General features: G+C 48.4%; 1 protein-coding gene across 1 annotated transcript in view; it reads right to left on the reverse strand.

Moving 5' to 3' along the window:
- Positions 1-20,203, reverse strand: part of LOC121603023 (mucin-5AC) — an 88,750-nt gene extending 68,547 nt beyond the window's left edge. Inside the window, exon 1 of the mRNA XM_041931787.1 lies at positions 19,512-20,203. The gene's annotated coding sequence lies outside the window, so the exon portion shown is untranslated. The remainder of the gene's footprint in view (positions 1-19,511) is intronic.
- Positions 20,204-20,539: the final 336 nt, after the last annotated feature.

Genomic DNA, 20,539 nt, shown 5'->3' on the forward strand with positions numbered 1-20,539 from the left:
CGAAATCCATTACGTATAAAGGAGCAACAAGTGCCAACACTAATGAAATGTGCAATCTCTTCGCGGATCGCTTCGCAGATTGCTTTTCACCGGCCATGAATGATACCGATACCATTGATGCTGCTCTCGTCAACACTCCGGCTGGCGCAATTAACATGAGCACTCCTTTCATCGACAGTGAGATCGTTTTATCTGCCCTAGCGCAACTAAAGCCTTCCTTCGCTCCTGGACCCGACGGAATTCCTTCTACCGTGCTGAAACGCTGTCAAACGACAGTAGCACCTATCCTTGCAAAATTGTTCAATGCATCGCTAGCCAATGGCTACTTTCCCAAAACATGGAGGAAATCTTGGATGGTTCCTATTTACAAAAAGGGCGACAGGACAGATGCCATCAACTACCGGGGTATTACATCTTTGTGTGCCATTGCCAAGGTGTTCGAACTAGTGATATACAAACATCTGCTACATGCATGCCGCAGCTACCTAAGCCCGTATCAACATGGATTCGTGCCAAAAAAGTCGACTACCACGAACCTGGTTGAATTTGTAACCTATTGCACTAATCAAATTGATGCCGGAGCTCAAGTCGATGCAATTTATACAGATCTGAAAGCAGCATTCGACTCTCTTCCGCACGCAATTCTTCTCGCTAAACTCGACAAGCTAGGAGTTCCCAGCTCGCTCGTACAGTGGCTTAAGTCTTACCTAACTAATCGCACATACACCGTGAAAATTGATAAGCACATGTCCAAAGAAATAGTCAGCAGCTCGGGTGTGCCACAAGGAAGCAATATTGGCCCGCTTCTCTTCATATTGTTTATCAACGATGTTACCCTGGCTTTACCTCCCGACAGTATCAGTCTGTTTGCCGACGACGCAAAAATTTTCTCGCCTATTCACAACACAGGCGATTGTACATTCCTGCAAGACTGCATCGAAATTTTCTGTTCGTGGTGCAAGCGTAATGGACTGACTATCTGCATCGAGAAATGCTACTGTGTGTCTTTTAGTCGATGCAGGAGCCCAGTGACTGGGACCTACTTCATGGACGGCACTGCAGTTAATCGACAGAATCATGCCAAAGACCTGGGCGTTCTGCTTGACTCTAGTTTGAACTTTAAACAGCATATCGATGACGTTGTAGCCAGAGGAAATCAATTACTTGGCGTGGTTATCCGGACAACTAATGAATTCCGTAACCCCATGTGCATTAAAGCTGTGTACAACTGCATCGTTCGTTCGGTTCTGGAATATTCGTGCGTAGTCTGGAGCCCAACTACCGCTTCTTCAATTGCTCGACTTGAGGCGATTCAACGTAAGCTCACGAGATATGCCCTACGCCTACTTCCCTGGCAGGATCGCAATAATCTTCCTCCGTATGCTGCGCGGTGCCGTCTTCTAGGCCTTGAACCTCTTTCGGTTAGAAGACGCAATGCACAGTGCTCTTTCATCGCTGGATTGCTAAATGGCTCTATCGACTCATCGCCTTTGTTGCATCGAGTCGATATCTATGCACCATCCCGAACACTTAGGTCTAGAGAAACTCTACGGCTCGCTCAACCCCGTTCCAGTGCTGGTCGGTCTGACCCTATGTTCCGCATGTCGGCTGTCTTCAACACTGTCTCGGATTGCTTCGACTTCGATATCTCAACTCAGTGCTTCAAGGAACGTCTCCGGCTTTTGCCGTGGCCGCAGTGAATTGCGATGTAAATCTTATTTTTGCTATGTATTTTTTTTTTTCTCAATTGAACTGTTACATCTTAATTAGGCCATACGGCCCGTTGAAGATTAAATAAATAATAATAATAATAATAAAACACGGCCCACCGGAATGCGTCGCGCACGAAAACCTTGAATCGAGCAACCGCGGCGAGAGACGGTGAAGAGACGCCGCCGTGTGATGAGCGCGCGTGCAAAAACAAATGGCCCGATGCTGGGCAGGGCGGTAGGGTGTTGATGCTTTACGATGATGTAAACACAGTGCCATAACTACTTGCGCTACAAGCATGTGAACCTACAGTAAAGCTTCTTTTAACAAAAAATCCACCCTATAGGAGGTTGCTTGCTCGAAAGTAGTCGATCTTCGTTGCGATCCTCCAACATCCAACGCTGTTGATCGATCGATTGCAGATTGCAGCGCAGTAGAATGCACCCAGATACGGCTACAAGATGGCGGCCCTTGCGGAAGATGGCCACATGGCCTCGATGCTCTCGATTGATCGCATCAAATTGAGCGGACAGTGGACGAATTTCCTTTCCGCTGATGCCTTCCTCGGGCGTGGTGGTGGCATTGCGTACCGGCGCGTTACACGTGCGCACGATAATGATAAGAACAAACTGATACACAGTCGGTGTTAAATCTCTCGAGACCGTCAACACACATCAACAGCACAGCTACCCCACCCCATTGGGGGTGCCCCCAATACCCACTTGTAAAAGCAGGCGAAATAAAAGATACTTTACTGCTCTCTCGCTCTCGACCCGTGGAAAGGGGTAACCGCTTTTTTTGCGTTCCGCGTTACGTCACAGCTCAATCACAGCCAATTATGGTAGTAAACGAGTGAGAGCGGTTCGTGGCACAGGCCGCCTATCCCCTCCCACCCCTCCTCCTCCCCCTCACACACACACACACAGACATTCTAAACATGGCGTCAGGCTGGTGTAACAACTACTACAGCGCATCAGTGGGTTGAAGGGTACAGCATTTCACTGTTCTCGCATGTTCGCAGCTACAACACATATCACACGCGGCATTGATTGCACGATCGCACGTCACCACGTCTTCCGTTGTCGGATAGCCTTCCAGTGCCCGGGTTTCTAGCTCCAGTTCTAGCGGTTGCCAGTGGCGGTAGCGCGGCCATGCTAATTTGTAGCATCAATTGATTGGAACAGGCGGCAGCAGCAGCAGCAGCCGTTTGTAACCTTCAGGAGGAGCTCTAACCTTTGCCGAACGGGGGGAGCACGCAAGCAAGCCCCAACCAAACAAACAACCGAACAGACAAACAAACAAAACGTGCCCACCAAGCGAACCCCACGTGTGATCGCGGGGTGAGCGTGGTAAGACGCGGTGTTTGCTCTAGTGTAGTGAACTGGTTTCGCGGATGCTTCTTTACTGTCTCAGCACACACACACTCACACACGCACCAGTGCAGCGGTGATGATGTTGGAACCATTTCGTGTATGATGGATGTCATATCAACCTCATCTGTGTACACGTGTGCGCGCAACCCGGACGCGCCACCGTACGGTGTGTGATACACGCGCGGGATGCATTGCACAATTGTTGAAGCTGCTGCAAAGCGATCTGCGTACGAAAGCGAGCGGGGCACGCGATACGCGAGCCCTGATAAATTGGTTCCGCCTTCACACCGTGGCCATAAAACATGGTGGCGTCCGGTGTGTGTGTGTGTGTGTGTGTGTGTGTGTGTGTGTGTGTGTGTGTGTGTGTGTGTGTGTGTGTGTGTGTGTGTGGTGTGTGTGTGTGTGTGTGTGTGTGTGTGTGTGTGTGTGTGTGTGTGATATCTCTCTACGTCGCGCTCGCGCCTACCAACGTCACCCGGTGCGCAAAGAGGCGTGATTTAGGCGGACTGTTCTAACGCCCTGCTATCTGAACTGCTGAACATGACGCCAATTATGACACACTTTTAAATGAAGACACTGATTTACATGTAACCTCAAGTCCGTTTCGGGGGGACGGGAGGCGTTTTCACGCAACAACCAAACAAAATGTCATGGCTGCCATTGCCCCTCCCTCCCTTTGCACCATGGCACACTGGGTTTACAGGAATCTAATCTACCCATCTGTCAATCTGTGTCGCTTCTGTCAGCCAGTGTGTGTGTGTTTGACAGCCGTAACGCTACATTTAACCCGATTCGCAGCAGTACACAAAACGGTATGAATTCGGAGCTTGGTCGGCTTTTGTTTATCAGCGAAAGAGATGGCGTCGTTGCAGCCATCGGTGTTGTGTTGCGGGCGGCCCAGAGGAACCAATCAAGGGCGGGATGTAAACAATATGTGTAGCCCCGCACACACCAGCTGAGCCGGCTTCCGTCGTTCGGTGTGTTTGGTTGGCGCCGTAAGCAGGGGGATGAGAATGATAAAACAGACACGCACACACACACACATACATGCAAAATTACCTCCCTGCGAATGGACGGTGTGGCGTAAATCACACACTCCAATCCCTCCTCCTTCCAATCGGTGCGCGTTAAACGAGCAGTGCCGGACCCGGAGGTATTGTTAGAGGGGCTGCCCCTGTTTACAAAACAATGCCATTCCGCATGGTTTTGCCCCATGATCTTCCCACTATTACCCAGCCTCCGGAAAACCTATCGATAGCTACACCCATGGGCCCAGCTTCTGTGCCATTTAGCGCCGATTTGATGCGAACCGTGTGGCCGTGGCGTGGGGTAAGCACACGCTCGATTCAACTGTCCAAGACGATATCGCAAGGCCATTCTCAGCCTTTTTTGTTTGGGCACCGGACACCGTCAAGCTCGCTGTGGCCGGATCATTTCACTGCCCGTGCACTTTCCCGTCGTGCGGTGCGGTGGGACAACGTTACGCGTTCGTCACCGTTACGCTAATCAGATAGCTGGCGATGCTCACGCGATTTCATGCCGTAATCGGGCACGAGCATGCCCTTGTGCCTCCCAGACGGGATTAGGCTCCTCGCCGTCGCATTTGCTCGAGTGTGAGCTTCCTTGAACGAATGGCAAAGCAACGCTACGCGCTCCACAAGCAGACAGGCGCATCAACGTGCAATCGGTTTTGAACGGATTTTTCTGGTATGTTCTGCTTGGGTCGTCAGAGGACTCTAAACACAGTAAGGGGGAGAAGTTACTGTCACAACAGGTTACATTTAGGCTAGGATGTTGTAGGGGTGACACTAGAATTAATTGCCAAAAATTAATGCAACTCAACGAACGTGATCTTAGGATCACTTTTTTATTTATTTCCTGTAAGCTTTAACGGGTTATCCTGCGTCATGCTAGTTACGTTGACAACGCCACAAAGACTGATACGCTCACGATTCTGTGATATTCCAACATCTACAAGATTTGTATTAGAAGCTACTTACTAAAAGTACTAAAAATTACTAAATAAAATGGATCGTACACTTTTAATAAAAAATACTGTAACTTTGACAAGTTGTCCCATGACTTAGATCTATTTTGTCTACAATTAAAATCGTCTTCAATGTGGTTCAAACACTTGTTTGAAACAGCATATTCAGAGGCTTACTCTCTCTTTTATTGACTTCGATTGTCTAGAGTCATACATATCATTAAAGTATCATAGTTCTCCAAGCTCCCAGCTTCTTTTTTGGAAGCTGTCTGTCATTTAACCATAAACAAAACCCTTCAAAACACGCTAGTTACTATGCCAGGCACGTCGAAATCATTAGAACCAGAAATCAAACTCCCACAGACACACACAGACACACAACTAACACCAGCAAAATATTCATAGCTTCGTACGCGATGCCAAACATTCCACCGAAACGATATGGCGCCACCGTACCAGCGGTACAGGTGCAGTCGGACGTACACTTTTCTGGCATGCTGTCGGTGGCGGTGGTGGTCGCGCCAGCGGTGCGATCTCGCACCGGCCAATAGCTTCCTCTTCGATGATCACCGTCATGCACCTGCCGCTGTTCGGCGGCCAGCAACAAGGATGCGCTCCTGCGTACCGACCTGGACCGAACAAACATTCACACACACACACCCGATGACCTCCTTTTTCGCTTACTTTCCCGTTCATGTCCGCGCTCTGCTTCTCTGTCGACCAACTCCCTCCCTCGCTCCCACGATTGGCACTACATTTCTTCAACAGGTTTATTGCAACAGGTTCGCATTTGCATACGATTAAAACAGCGCCGATTATGCTTCGCCAGTGACTTGCCCCCCACCGGGCCTTTGGTCCCGAAGAAGATGACCCGCCGCTTGGAACTCTTCTAGCGAAGCAAAGCGATGTCTTATTTGCGCACGATCGACAACAGCGCAAACGCATTCCCCGGGATTGGTGCTAATGGTGTGTGTGTGTTTGTGTGTTGCAGCCAGATCACAATTCTAACCTCAATTAGAAGCTTCATCTTTGAACGCAGAAGGGGGGGAGGCAATGATACTCCTCACTCTCTCTCTCTCTCTCTCTCACACACACACACAACCAAACACACGATCGAACGTTTGGCATGCGCGTCTCGAAAGAATGCGCAATCGTTCGTGATTGTCAGGCGTTCGTGTCCATCCACCTGAGCCTTCCCGATCCCAGCAGTCCCGTCTAATCACAGAAGCAAAAAGTAAAACCCGACCGAACGAAGAAAATAAATAAACCACCCCCTCGAATGCCACCCTTTCCCACTGTGTCCCACCTCAGATTCAAGGGCCGGCGTGAAGGTTGTTGTTGCGTGCGTTATACGGCGCGGGGCCCGGTCAGACACTGATCGGAGCATGATGCTGTACAACATCTGTAGCTGTAATTGCCACACGCACCACACAGTGGCTGTGCTTATGGAAACACTATCTGATGTGTGTGTGTGTGTGTGTGTGTGTGTGTGTGTGTGTGTGTGTGTGTGTGTGTGTGTGTGTGTGTGTGTGTTGTGTGTGTGTGTGTGTGTGTGTGTGTGTGTGTGTGTGTGTGTGTGTGTGTGTGTTGTGAATGTAGAAGCTGCCAAACACGCCTAATGTAATGTCCTGTTACCAAACCATAGAGAATGCTTCAGTACTCCACCCAAAAAAATCGGTCAAACCCCTCTTGGACACAGTGTCACAGATCGATGACAGTGTGTGATACTATCACGATCATCTCGATCGTTCTCTATGCCTTGCCCCTAGCAACAACGACAATCCCTCCACTGTACACACAACTCCATCGTTGGACAATCCGTTGTAAATTAATAACCTGTAATGTAGTTGGAGCCACGTGTACGAAACTCGTCGAGTCGATCAGTAGTGGAAAATCAAAGGCATTGATTGGCCTTCCCCAAAACGCTCCCCCAAGATCTGGTCTCCCACTCCCACTCCCGAAACCAGACCCGAGAATTGAGGGCACATCATGATAAGCATCAGCATAAGCAACACACTGTTAAACGGTTTCTCACCACCATACACTGAGAGAGAAGGGGGGGGGGGATAGATCACCCAGCAATGCTGTAGCTGTAGAAGCCGCACGGTCTTTACAATGTTTAGAAGCGGGCCAGGCTGGCTGCATACAACAAATCATACATTCGTGTGCCGCCAAGAATAGCCACCAGACGTGAAGGACGGAACACAGGTGGAAAAAGCCACGGTGGCGACCCATGGCAGTGCGGTGGTGTCCAAGGAGTCCAAGGAGGCGGACCGTTGAAGCGTAGGGCGGCTTAGGTCGGGAATGCAAATCATTCGACCGGTTTTTCGTCGTCGTCGTCGTCGTCGTCGTCGTTGTCATCCGGTGAAGGCGACGCACTGGCCGATAGCACCGGGGGCAGTGTGAGGTGTGAAGTTGCTAGGTGTGGGGAAGCGGAGGGCCGGGTGGTACATGTGATCTAATTACCGAATCACGATGCCATTTTGTTGTGTGTTTCGGGTCGGCCACAACTACAGAAAGCAAGCCCAGGGGCAGGAGGGGATTGAGAGAGGGGAGAGAGAGAAAAAGAGAGAAAGAAAAACGCGAGAGCACGCGATGCGGCAAACCGACGCGCACCACGATTTCCCTTTTGCGCCACCGAAACCAAGTGCTGGTGTTGGTGGCGGCGTAAAGGTCTCTTTCGCGCAGCAACCAAGACGCGTGGTGGCGTTCCGCTCGGCACTACCGGTAACGAACAATTGTGGGTATTGGTATGCGTTTCGCACAAACCGAAAACCGTTTGGGTGAGCGGTAAATAAACACACATACGTAAAAGTAGCGAGATGGACGAAACAGCCGCGTGTACGATCGCTTACCATATCTACGCCCTTTGCTTCTGTTAAAAAGAGATATTACCTCATTTTTTTTTAAATTAATATTGCCAGCTCATGGTAAAGCCCACACGCTAACATTGTACGCAACCTCACGTGGCACTGATGCGATCTTCGCATCATACAGTCGACACATAGCAAACCCTACCCCTGCCCAGCTGGAAGGGGTTGGTTCGCAAACAAACACGCAAACAAAAACACAACACAATTTGTGTATCCGACTGGCCGCCACACATCCGAGAGGCGTCTCTCTTTTAGTGCGATTGTACAACACACTGCTCTCCTATCGGTGTGTGTGTGAGTGTGTGAGTGTTTATCGGTGCCGCTGATCCTCGCTCTCTCATTGCGCGCTCTCAGCAACGTTGCCCCCCCCCTCTCCCCCCACACACACATACGATGGCGGACCGGTCGTGGTTGCCATGACAACCGGCAGCTCCGATGCTCCCCTATCTGCATAATGTCGATTGAATGAGGGTGTGTGCGTTGTTGGGGATGGTTTCTCACTCTCACCCCTGTTGGCATACTAACACACACTCAACCACCCAACACAGTACAGTAATCAAACAGAGAATGCCAACGTGGGGCACTGTTTGCCGTGTGTGTGTGTGTATGTGTGTGTGCGAGAGAAATCAAAAGAATTGCGTTGATTGCTCTTTCTTAACTAAAACGTTGCAGGTAATGTAACTTCAGTTACTAAACTCAACTTCTATCCCCCCTTCCGCCAGCACCACACAGAACGGTGTTGCGTCATGATGCTTCTTGGGGGATGGGGGTCGGGGTTTTTTTTTGGTAAACAAAATTCGCTGCTCACCACTACATGCGCGTATGCGCTCGTCTGTATTGTTTCTCTTTTCTTGCCTCTCACTCCCTAGTAAACAAGTGCCACTAAGACAGTGAACGAAACATAGATAGAGAGAGAGAGAGAGAGAGAGAGAGAGTGAGAGAGGGAGAGAGATAGAGAGAGAGAGAGAAAGAGAGAAAGAAAGAGAGAAGATCTCACACATTACAGGCGCGTCAAGCAACACCTGATTGAGACACTGGCCAATTGATAAGCGATCACGGCGTGCGAGAGCTTCCGAGGGCACCACCACCACAACCATCCCATCTCTCATACCTACCACCACCACCACCACCCAAACACCCGCAACAAAATCCGCTTTTATCTAGCGGCTCATCGATTTGGCTGTACTCTCTTGCAACAGAGCAGCGCACCAACTGAAAAAAGCAGTATCGCAATTAAAATAGCACACACACACACACTGTGGGACGGGTCTTGGGGCCGAGATGGCCAAAAATGGATTTGCCGGCCTAAATACCACCTCGGCTGGTGCCGACCGGTATAGATTAGAGCTGTGCCCGTGTGTGTGTGTGTGTGCGTGCATTACTTTCCACAGGTTTCCTCCCACCACCTCCCCCCTCCCCTCCCCTCTCATTCCCCATCGAAAACCAGTGCGCCGGTTGGCACCAAGTGTGCGGTACAACAAATATGCGTTCCGGTTACGGTTTCCCTTTAGGCCGATCAGTTCAAAATTGAAGGAAAAAGAGTGAGGGGGGATACATGGGGAGGAAAATTGAGTTGCTTTCTCTTTCTCTCTTTCTCTCTCTCTCGCTCGACCTGAGGGAGGCGGTGGAGGTGAAATGCGGTGCACAAAACTTCCGCCTCGTTGTCGGCCATACAGACACACACACACATACACACTCTGGGCGTTGTGCTGTGTTGGGCGAGACCGTATCGAGCCGGACCGGCCAGCACAACGCCCAGAAATGTTGTTTGACGCAAAGAATGGGAAGTAAAGACACCGAAAGGCACAATTCCAAATATGAGAACCACCATTCCCCCTTTCTATTCCAACCCTCTACCCACCCTGTTTTTTTTAAGGTTCTCTCCCTCTCTCAGATAAATTTGCTTCATTATTTGGCCACACACACCCAAACACACACACACACAAATACGCTCTTGCTTGCCGGTCATCGTACATGGTGGCATCGTCGTTTGCCGTTGTCCGCTAGCTTGGTGTCCAAAAACAGCCGGTAAAGTACAACAGCAAGGAAAAAACAGCTCCCCTAAACGCTACACATTGTGTATGTGAAAACACCCCAAAATGTTAGGTGAAAAAAAGCTTTTAAAAAGTAGGAATTTACATCTTAATTACTTATCTTATTCTTAAAAAAATAATAATAATAATACAACAGGCCAGTAATAATACAACAACACATACAAAACGAATTCATGCAACTTCATTTATATGCCGTACTTGGGGTGTGCAACGCGCACATCGAGTCGAGAAAGTTCTACCCGTTACCCAAGTGACGGGCGTTACATATGTAACCGCGCGGCCACATGAGGTGAAATATACAGCGAAATGAACTATTTGACAGGCGAAATATCTGTCAGATAACGCATCACAGCAACCAGGTGATGTGCAATGTAAATAAATAACGTGCACAAAATCGTAACTAATTCCATTAAAGAACTTCAATGTTAAATATTTCGTTAATTTTCATTCAACAATTCATCATTTCTTTCATTTTGGGAATGTTATGCTTAAGAAGATATCCTTTTAAAGTTACTTTCGAAAGCGGATGTTGTATCACCCGTAACCCTTTAGCAGCAGCTGTCAGATATTTCACCTGTCAAATAGTTCATTTCGCTGTATATTTCACCTCATGTGGCCGCGCGGTAATGAGCAGCCAACAAAGTCGCCGCCAGCGACCGAAAGCTCTCCGTACACTCTCCTGTCCTCGCGGGGAGGGATGATAGTATCGACATACTGTGTGTACTGCTACTACCACTACTACCACGCTATAAAGCTCCATTACTACAAAGCAAAGGATGAAAACATCACACACCAAGCTACGACGATCCACGGTCAGTGCACACACACACACATTATTGCTGTGTGCCAATGCTACCTTCGGAGTGATTGCTTTTCCTCCGCACAATTCGCACCCAAAAGGAAAACTGTGGGACTGTGTGTGTGGAGATCGGAGGGACAGAGCAGAGGGAAGATGATGGTTGTGAACTATTTTTAACCACGCCGCAGCCTACTGCAGCAGCATATATGTGCCCGGCACGCAAGCTTCATCGAACGCGCGTCCACTACGCACACACACACACACACACACACACACACACACACACACACACACACACACACACACACACACACACACACACACACACACACACACACACCACACACACACACACACACACACACACACACACACACACACACACACACACACACACACACACACACACACACACACACACACACACACACACCACACACACACACACACCACACACACACACACACACACACACACACACACACACACACACACACACACACACACACACACACACACACACACACCACACACACACACACACACACACACACACACACACACAAATGCCGTGAGTCGGTCGGTTTACCCCTGCCATCTTAGTTGTATTTATAAAAGCGTGTTTGTTTATTGACATAATACGGCTTATCGATCGATCAAATGGAACAGTGTATTTGTTTTTATTTGCATTTGAAAAAAAAGTCTCATTTTGCACATCCACATTAATTTGTGTCTTCATCTCTCTGTGTGTGTGTTTATGATTTTATAGTTCGTCAACATACAGTAAAAATGTAATATAAACACTCGTGCCATTCCTACGCCGCCCGCTACTACCTGGTCCCGGGGTCAAACTGGACTTAATTAATTATCTAATTAATGTCAGACAGTTTTCCTCGTTCTTTGACACCGCCTTTTTTTTTTGCTGGTCCAATCTTGGACTGCTTCTTTTTTTGCCAACCAAACCCGAAACCACCACCACACCACAACCCTGTTATGTGCGAATTTTTGGCAACATACTGAATTCCATTCAACCAGTAGCAGCAGCAGCAACGGAAAGAAGAACAGGAAAAAAACACCCGAAATTGCTGCTCCACAAGTGAAACATCGCTTTGCCACGCATCGGCGCACCAATGAAACATAAATCAATCAGCACAGGGCAAATACACACACACACACACACAGACACACCTGATCGTTGCCACCCCATTGGATGGTTGAAGTTAAATTAATTTCGCAAATAAGCAATCGTTTCGCATCATCGTATGTTGAGCAATAAAATTATGAATCCAAAGGAAATACCGTCTAATAACATTACACTGCTGCCCCACCACACTCGCTTCAGTGAAAATTGTCAAATCAGTAGGAATAAGGAAAGGCATTAATCAAAGAGCATAAAGTCACACACTCACACACAAAAAAAGAACGATACAAAAACGGTGTGCTAAACAAAACCACACCGATTGGGTGGGTGTAAATTTGGCAATCGCACCATTAACCATAACAGCTACAAGAGAAGCCAAAAACGCATCACCATAGGAAATTAGCGCCCCGTGTTACGCAGCATTAAAATGGATTCAATTTCGCGGCTCATAAAATAATATTGTGCGGGGTTCGCACTCGCGCAGAACAACAACCACTAAGAGAGAGGATATGATTAGCACTACGCAGCATCTACAGAACTTCTTCGTTCTGGTGCGTTTGAAGCTACTACCAAATGTCAAACCGTGTGACAGCTGTGTCTTTAGAAGTGTTTGAAATCTTTCCTTCTTCTTCTTCTTCTTTTTGGCACAACAACCGCTGTCGGTCAAGGCCTGCCTGTACCCACTAATGAAGTGAGCTTGACTTTCAGTGACTTATTGTTACCATAGCAGGATAGTCAGTCCTACGTACGGGGGCACGGTCTATTCGGGACTTGAACCCATGACGGGCACGTTGTTACGTCGTACGAGTTGACGACTGTACCACCAGACCGGCGACATCTTTCCTTAGTGTTTAATTAACATGAATATACATTAATTAGGCATTCCCAGTTCTTTAGATACATTCAATATGGTCTATTAGCGGGATGTATTAAATCGATAGGTTCGACATGGCAGGACGGACTATTTGAAGTTGCGATGTTCATTTCAAACTCGGAAAACAAACCCTGTATTACTTAATTACGCTACCCTCCTTATCGCAAAGTGCATTTGGGCACCTTCCGAAGTTCGCTCATTCCGCTGCAAACTCTCTTCCCACTTGCACACTGTGCCCCCTTGTTGAATCTTGAGCCTGACGAGCTCCTCCGAATTGAAAGCCAAATGGCGTCAAACGGCCAGAACTGATGATAAGAAACAACAGGCAGTGGCAGTGGTTTATGATTGCATAATCACCCCACCCGGGGTCGGAACCTGGAACGTATCCACCGCAGTGATACCGCAGCGATGGGTGAGGCGGCGGTGGTGGTAGTGATGGTGGTTGAGCGGTGCTAATAATCACAAACAACCTTGAGAATGAGAATACATTTGCAATTTCTGGAGGGCACCATGTGGCGCCATCTCTTGCATTTTGAAGCCAACGTTACGGTTTGGTAGGTTTGGTGGATGTGTTAGTAAGTATGTAAGAATACTAGTTGTAACCCCAGTACAAACACCTATTCAGTACTGGTTGAAATGATAAAGTGAGATATTGTTTGGATTTTAGGCAAAGAATGTCTCCTTATCTAAGGCATAACAATCGTGTCGTGCTTAGAAACTGGTATCAACAATGTTGAGGACTTGGGGGAAAGGGAGGCAGGGTGGTGTGGTAGAAGGAAGAGGAGGAGGAGAGGACGGAACATCAGCCAAAGAAGGTGTACAGGGAACAAAGGTTTACAAACAAAAGCGGTCTAAACAGCATGAAAAGATAGCCACAAAGAAGCTGATGCGCGGTGTGAACCTTCGATGCGCTATTGCAATGTTGGCTCCCAACTCACTCCAAACAATCAAACACACACACGCAAGCCAACGTGTCTTTTACAGGTTTTCTGCCTTACCTTCTCACCACAAAAACTGAACACTTGTTTGTTTGTCTGTGTGTGTGTGTGTGTGTGTGTGTGTGTGTGTGTGTGTGTGTGTGTGTGTGTGTGTGTGTGTGTGTGTGTGTGTGTGTGTGTGTGTGTGTGTGTGTGTGTGTGTGTTTTGTTCTGTTGTGGTGTGAAGAAACGTCGCGTCTTCAATTGATTTGATGCCTTTTTAACTCGCGAAGCGCAAACACACTACCACTACTACCACCATCAACGACGCATTGGGAGGGGATGGGGGGGGTTCTATATAACCTTGCCGGTGTGTTTCGGTTCGTTTGGCTCGGGGATCGGTTCACTTTTCTACGCAGTAGTGACCAAAAAATCATATCTGATAAGCTTGGCATATGGCGGCGAGCGGCGAGCAGCAGCAGCAGAGTTCAAGGAGAGCGTGTGTCGTTTCTCTTCGGCCGGCGTTTCTGGAGATGACCGGAACCACGCTAAGAAAACTTGCTATTGTGCTGGTACCAGTGGAACCTCTCTCTCTCTTTCTTCCCTACCACCACGTGTACCGATTTGTTGAGTTCGAACATGAGGTTGAGATGGCCCTCACACAAAACCCAAAACCACGTGGTCAAGCGCACAGCGCAGCAAAAAGCACGTGGAGCGAAACACAGCGGATGACAGAGCGAACGAGTCTATCTCGCTACAGCAATCCAACGCAACGACTACCCAAATACCCAGTTCCGTAAAATACAATGCTCAAACACACAACGCGTTTGCCACGAAGGAAGGGGACAAAAAGAGATAAAACAAAAGAGAGAGAAAGAAAAGGGATCAATGGCAGTGGCAGAGGGAGGCATGCTAAACGATAACACGCTCATAATAGTTTGTGTGTGTGTGTGTGTGTGCAGTGTGATCATATGATGGTAACGATGCGACGCCTGTGCCCGATAATGGTGGCCCAGATAGCCCGGGACGCGGACACGTTAAGCCGCAGCACCGCATAAACACCGCACTATTACTACTACGGGACACCACGGGAAGTTAGATAAAGTGAAGAATTGCAGGAAGCATTAAATTAATGTACCACATCATATCGTGTGTGCGTGTCTATGTCTGCGGCGCACGTACACAGTTGGAATGGAACTGCAGGAGAAGAAAAGTGGTGCAGGAAGCAGCAAAAGTTGCCCTCTGTTCCGGGAACAAAGGAAAGGCCGTAAAAAAGGGTCTTCCGAGGGGTCAACGGGTGGCAACGGGTCACCTGGCCAGCCTGGGAAGCGGATCATTGGACGCACCATTCTGGGGCAAAGGATAATCGCCCTGCTGAAGTGTGATCCTTGCGAGCGATAAGCGATCGTGCAGGTAGTTTAAGCGGTTCTTCCCTTTCTCGTTGAAAGGTTAAACGTTCTAATGAGTTGCGTCCTTGCGTAAGTGGGAAGATCATGCAACTATCATCGATTCTTCTTTTTTACTGCATATCATGCCCGATCGTATGCTGCCGTGTTGGTTTCTTTTCGTTCTGAAATTGTGATCACTATTCTGAGTCGCTTCCATTTGGTGTTGTTTCAAAAGCTTTGCTTTCGATATTACACACACACACACATACACCGGCAAGAATACACTCATCTTCCAGCCATAAACAGCGAATTAATTACGACGTCCGCTACTGCAGTGAAAGATGATGATGGAAACTGCATATGCCATCCATTACACATGGGTATTATGAGCAGTGGCGGTGGAAAAAAACGCCAATTGCAGCGTAGACGATCACACACAAACGTTGGTTACACTAGCAAAGACACCTTCTGCTCCTCACAACCCATCTCAAGCGTCTCAGTTAGACAGACCCTACAGGTACCCACATCCCACTTCCCAGACTCCCAAGCTATCACTTCGCACTAGGCCACGCAGGGCCATCCGACAGCGAGATGACGTTGTGGATGTCCAATGCCAAGACAACGTAACCAACGTGCGAGCGGGCTGCGGCGGCAGTAAGACCGATGCACATCCTGTTCCGAACAGACGCAATGCATTAGCCGAGACCGAGCAGACCACTGCTTCTCTTTCCCTCGCGGAATTTTGTGCCGCGAAACCCCACGACCATGGTGGTGTACGAATGCTAAAAAAACAACAAGAAGCTATATTCTGCCATAAACACCACCCACACATTGGGCGGGTATGGGAGCCATACTTATGATGCAGACGCCAGACGCAATGCAACCGACGCGGGCGGAAGTGCACTCGATGCACTCGAAAACGTTTTGCACCTGTGAATCATGCAACGCTCGTTCGCGCTAAAGTCGCTTGCATGCTTTTGCAAATCTTAAGTAACCTTCTCCGATTGGTGGGAGTAGTGGAGGCGTACCGGGGTCTGGGAGAGCATTGGAACGGAACAGATCATTCAGTGCATTGTATAGCTGTTTAGTTTACTTTAAGCGAAGAGCGAAGCAACGCTTTTTTTCGAGATTAATTCTTTAATTCTTGATATTGATATTAAATATTAGATTATGTACATATTTGTTTGGTTTACTATTTTTCTATTAAATTTTAAATGCCTGTTTTTTTCATACATAAACCCCGCAAATTACTCAGTGTTATCAATAAATAAAGCAAACGATTCACTCGAACTCAAATAACGCCACATTTCTGCATCATTTCACACCAATCAACGCTCGAGAGCCCTTTTTGGAAACTGAATTCCCCCCCCCCCCTCCCCCCTTTTCCAGGAACATCGGTCCACCCATTAGAAACCGAGCAATTGATCAACCGAACTGTCAAACTTACAGCGCCATCTAGCAACCATCGACATAGTCAACACAAACACACATGCGCTACTACTACACGATTAGTTGCTAGTGTGAGTGTGTGTGTATGTGTTATTTTGTGCAGCTGACTCGTCACATCGATTGACGCTGGCGTTGCGGCACACGTGCACAAGGAAAACGTCAACACCAACAAAAAACGGTTCCGTATCGTGCTTGTCACAAACCAAAAAAAAAAAAAAGTGAACAGTCACAGCCACTGCCAAACATTGGGATGACTGTCCAGACAACATTCGTCACCGAATAGCACCCTCCCTGTGAATGGCGGTCCGCAGCGTAACGTAACGGTCGCGTGGTTCGATGACGTAAGCCGTTCAAGAGTTGCACGGTAAGATGTAGATGAATTGGCTTAGAAGAATCCTACCCTGCCTTACCTGATACCTGGACGGCTTAATCGGCCTATTTTGATTCCTTTCCGGAATATCTTTTGCGCACCTCACACGCAACAACGGACTTCCTACCTTAGCTTAAGCTGACTGTCACGAGCAACGGTGAGTCTTATGGCCAATCTTAAAATGATTTAAAATCGATTCCACCAACCCACAAAATGGCAACAACAACAAAAAACTCCCCTGTTAGCGTTACACAAAAGGCACACTTTTACACGCACCCGCCAGCTAAGGAAAAGGAAGGATCTCGGCTGCTTTCTCAAACAACCAACACCACCGGTTGCACCTTGTTAGGTCCGCGTGTACCGATCGAGGCCACACGCCGCCCTGGTTGGTTCAGAGGTTTCGAGGGATGAAAGAGAGAGAGAGAGAGAGAGAGAGAGAGAGAGAAGGAGAGAGAGAGAGAGAGAGGAGCAAAAAATAAATAGAGAAGGGATGCGTTCTTCGTCCATGGGCTGTCTGCGGGTGTGTATGGGTGGAAGGTAGTTGCCCACACACAATACCAGAATTTAAAAAACGGTCAAAAACAGTGGCACCACAAATAAAAGCAACAGCAATTCTATCTAATCTAGCGCCAACAATAGAAACCATCGGCCCCAAGATATGTTTTAGAGGTGCGTCTTTTAATTTCTTATTGCCGATGGTCGTTGCCGTATTTGCCAATTCACCAACAACCATTGCAACAACAATCGAATTGCGCTCAAATTCCAATGCTTGGCACACACTTGTCACTATCGCCAAATTAGCGTGGCTGTAGCAGCACCAACGCTCGAGATAACGTGCATAACTTGCACGGAGCGGTGCCGTGGATGCCTCTACTACCGAGGATGAGGTGGAGGTGGTTTTGATCATACACACAGCTAGAAATAGACCTTCTAGCGGTGACCGTGCTGGCTAGGTAGTAGTAGTAGTGGTAGTAGTGGCAGCAGTTGTAGTAGTTGTAATATACACCGATCATGTTAGACTGCTCGTTTGTTTAGGTCTGGTTCGGTACCGACGCCAATGTTAAAATGTCCGTGAAATCGATCAACGCACAATCGGAACCAATCGATTGGTGAAGCAACAAAGGGGAACAGCAAGTGGGTAAGCTTTATAACGGAGGGAGAGCGAATAGAAACTGCAAATCTATGGACTAATATGTATCTAATAGTGTATCTTTGGACGAAACTTGGTCCCCAAAAGTGAGATCGTACATACGATCAGTAAGCAACACACCAAGCAAAACCCGTACACTAAATATTGAAATTTGATACTATGCTTTGACAGCTGTCAAAATGAAACTGAAAACAGCAATACACGTGGTAAGGGAACGACTTAAAAAAATGGAAAATTATTGCACCAACTCAATCAAGCAAGCCTCTAACCGACCGACTAAGTCGGCGTATCTATTTTAGCAGCTTTAAACAAAAACACAAACTGCTCCAAAAACGGCGTGATTCTGCAGATGAAGCCAGCGGCACAACCAACACCAAGACGCATCAGCATCAGCCAAGCAACCCCGGCCCGCGCGTCTTTTACGCAAACGAACTGTGCGTTTTGTTGCGGTGCGCGTTTCAAATAGTTGTGTTGCCGACGATTTGCGCCCCACAAGGACACACACACACACAGACGCGATGATGGAGGTGGTGGCGTTCTACGCCACCAGTACGGGGCTGGTACTGTACACGGGAGGAAAAGGGGGCCGAAAAAATTGGCCCCCCTCCGCACAACACTGCATCCCTCTTTCTCTCTTCCTCTCTCTCTCTCTCTCTCTCTCTCTCTGTGTATCGTTCGATTGTACCCGAAAATAATACCGGCCCCGTTGCGAGGGGGGCCGCCGCCTGAAATGGTTCATTTATGCTGTATCTCTACCCCCCCTCCACCCCTCTCCCCCTCCCCCACCACACAGCAACGGGAAGGTGGGTGGTGAGGGGATTTTGTTAAACCAAACGTTCGGGTGTAATGGCGGCCGGTGTATATCACATACTCTTCCGCCGTCGCCCCACAGGTCGCAGCCCGTACACACACACACACAAGTACCACGCGGGCACACATGTGGGCAGGGTTTCGGAGGTGTTTTTGTTGTTGTTGTTGTTGTTGAAAGCTATCAGCCCTGAAAGGGGATGATCAGCTTCCCAACGCAACTACAACCACTGCTTCTCTAGCTACCTTTCGTAGTAGTGGAAGAGACTACTAATTCCTCTACCCTCTCGCTCTCTCTTTCACACACACACACACACACACATACACCTCACCCATTGATGGATTGGTTGCTACGGGCAGCCGCGGCAAAGAAGAAGCAACCCCTGAACCCATAACAACACATGCACACCCATCATCATTGACGAACGTGTGTTTCGTTGCGTAGTTCACTGACGAGCCCTTGCGGGGACGTGGGGGACGCCGTTTTAACCCATTTCGATAAAGATACGTTTGTGCACAGTAGATGGAGGGGGGGAATGAAGGTTTAATTAGATGCAAACTAGATGATTGGGCACGCTGGGGGTAAGAAACTGCACACACCAGTATTGAACACTCTTACCTGATAACTGCCAGCCAATCGCACACACACACACCACGGTAAGTACAGTGCGTACAGTAATTATAATGCAATCCCCTAACTTTGCAGCACGTCCGGTTTCTTCCGCTGGAAAACCACGCGGACGTGTACACTGTAGCCCACACGGCTAGAAAATTCACACCAACGTACACACACACGCACAGTGACGGCACGGTCGCGTTGTCCACGCGATGGTCCCGCAATCAATCCCGTCCAAAGGTCCGCCCCTGCCCGACACTCAACACAACATGGGAGAAGCTTTTGGTTGGGTGTTTGGGCTTGCTTCGATTTCACTTTCCAGGCACACGCGCACACAAACGGGAAGGGCGATTTTTGGGGGCCAGAACGCGTCCCCAGCCTACTACTACTACAACTTCTAGACACTTCCTTTTTTCTGCACAATCACACCACACTGCGGTTTGCGGATACGCAATAGAGGACGGTAGAGCGTGTTGGTTTGCGGTTTCCTGGCCCGTCCCACGCGTTTCCGAGTCGTCTGCGTGTGTGTTGCAGCGTCCGTCCGTCCGTAGAAAGAACAAACACACAAAGAAAGAAAAAAAAGAGTTAGAAACGAGAGCAGCCGCGCAACCGAGTTCACGATCCGGGTGGCGTTTGTGCCGAGCGGTAAATAAAGCCGTGGCCCCGTGTATCGCCTGTACGGCCGGTGCGATCAAGAGGAACGGAGTACGCACACGCACACTGTGAGAAAGATTGGCACCGGCGGCACGTACACACACCCTGGCACAGCACTGTAATGTCATTCGCGGGCGGATGGCGGATCTGTGTTTTTGAATGAAAAGCGATGCAGTTTTTTTTTGTTTTTTTGAATGGAGCGTTTCATTCGGATTTCACTTTCCTGCCTCGAGCGGGCAGCGTAGCAAACAATGGCAAGCTTCGCGGAAAATTTGCCTGTAGTTTTTTCTTTAATAATGCTACACCCTGGTCTTTGTAGGGGCGAAAAGACATCGTTCTAGCTTCATTTCGTTCTTTTTTTTTTCTTTTTTTTTCTA

Source organism: Anopheles merus, chromosome 2R (genome assembly GCF_017562075.2).
Source record: "Anopheles merus strain MAF chromosome 2R, AmerM5.1, whole genome shotgun sequence".
NCBI lineage: Eukaryota > Metazoa > Arthropoda > Insecta > Diptera > Culicidae > Anopheles > Anopheles merus.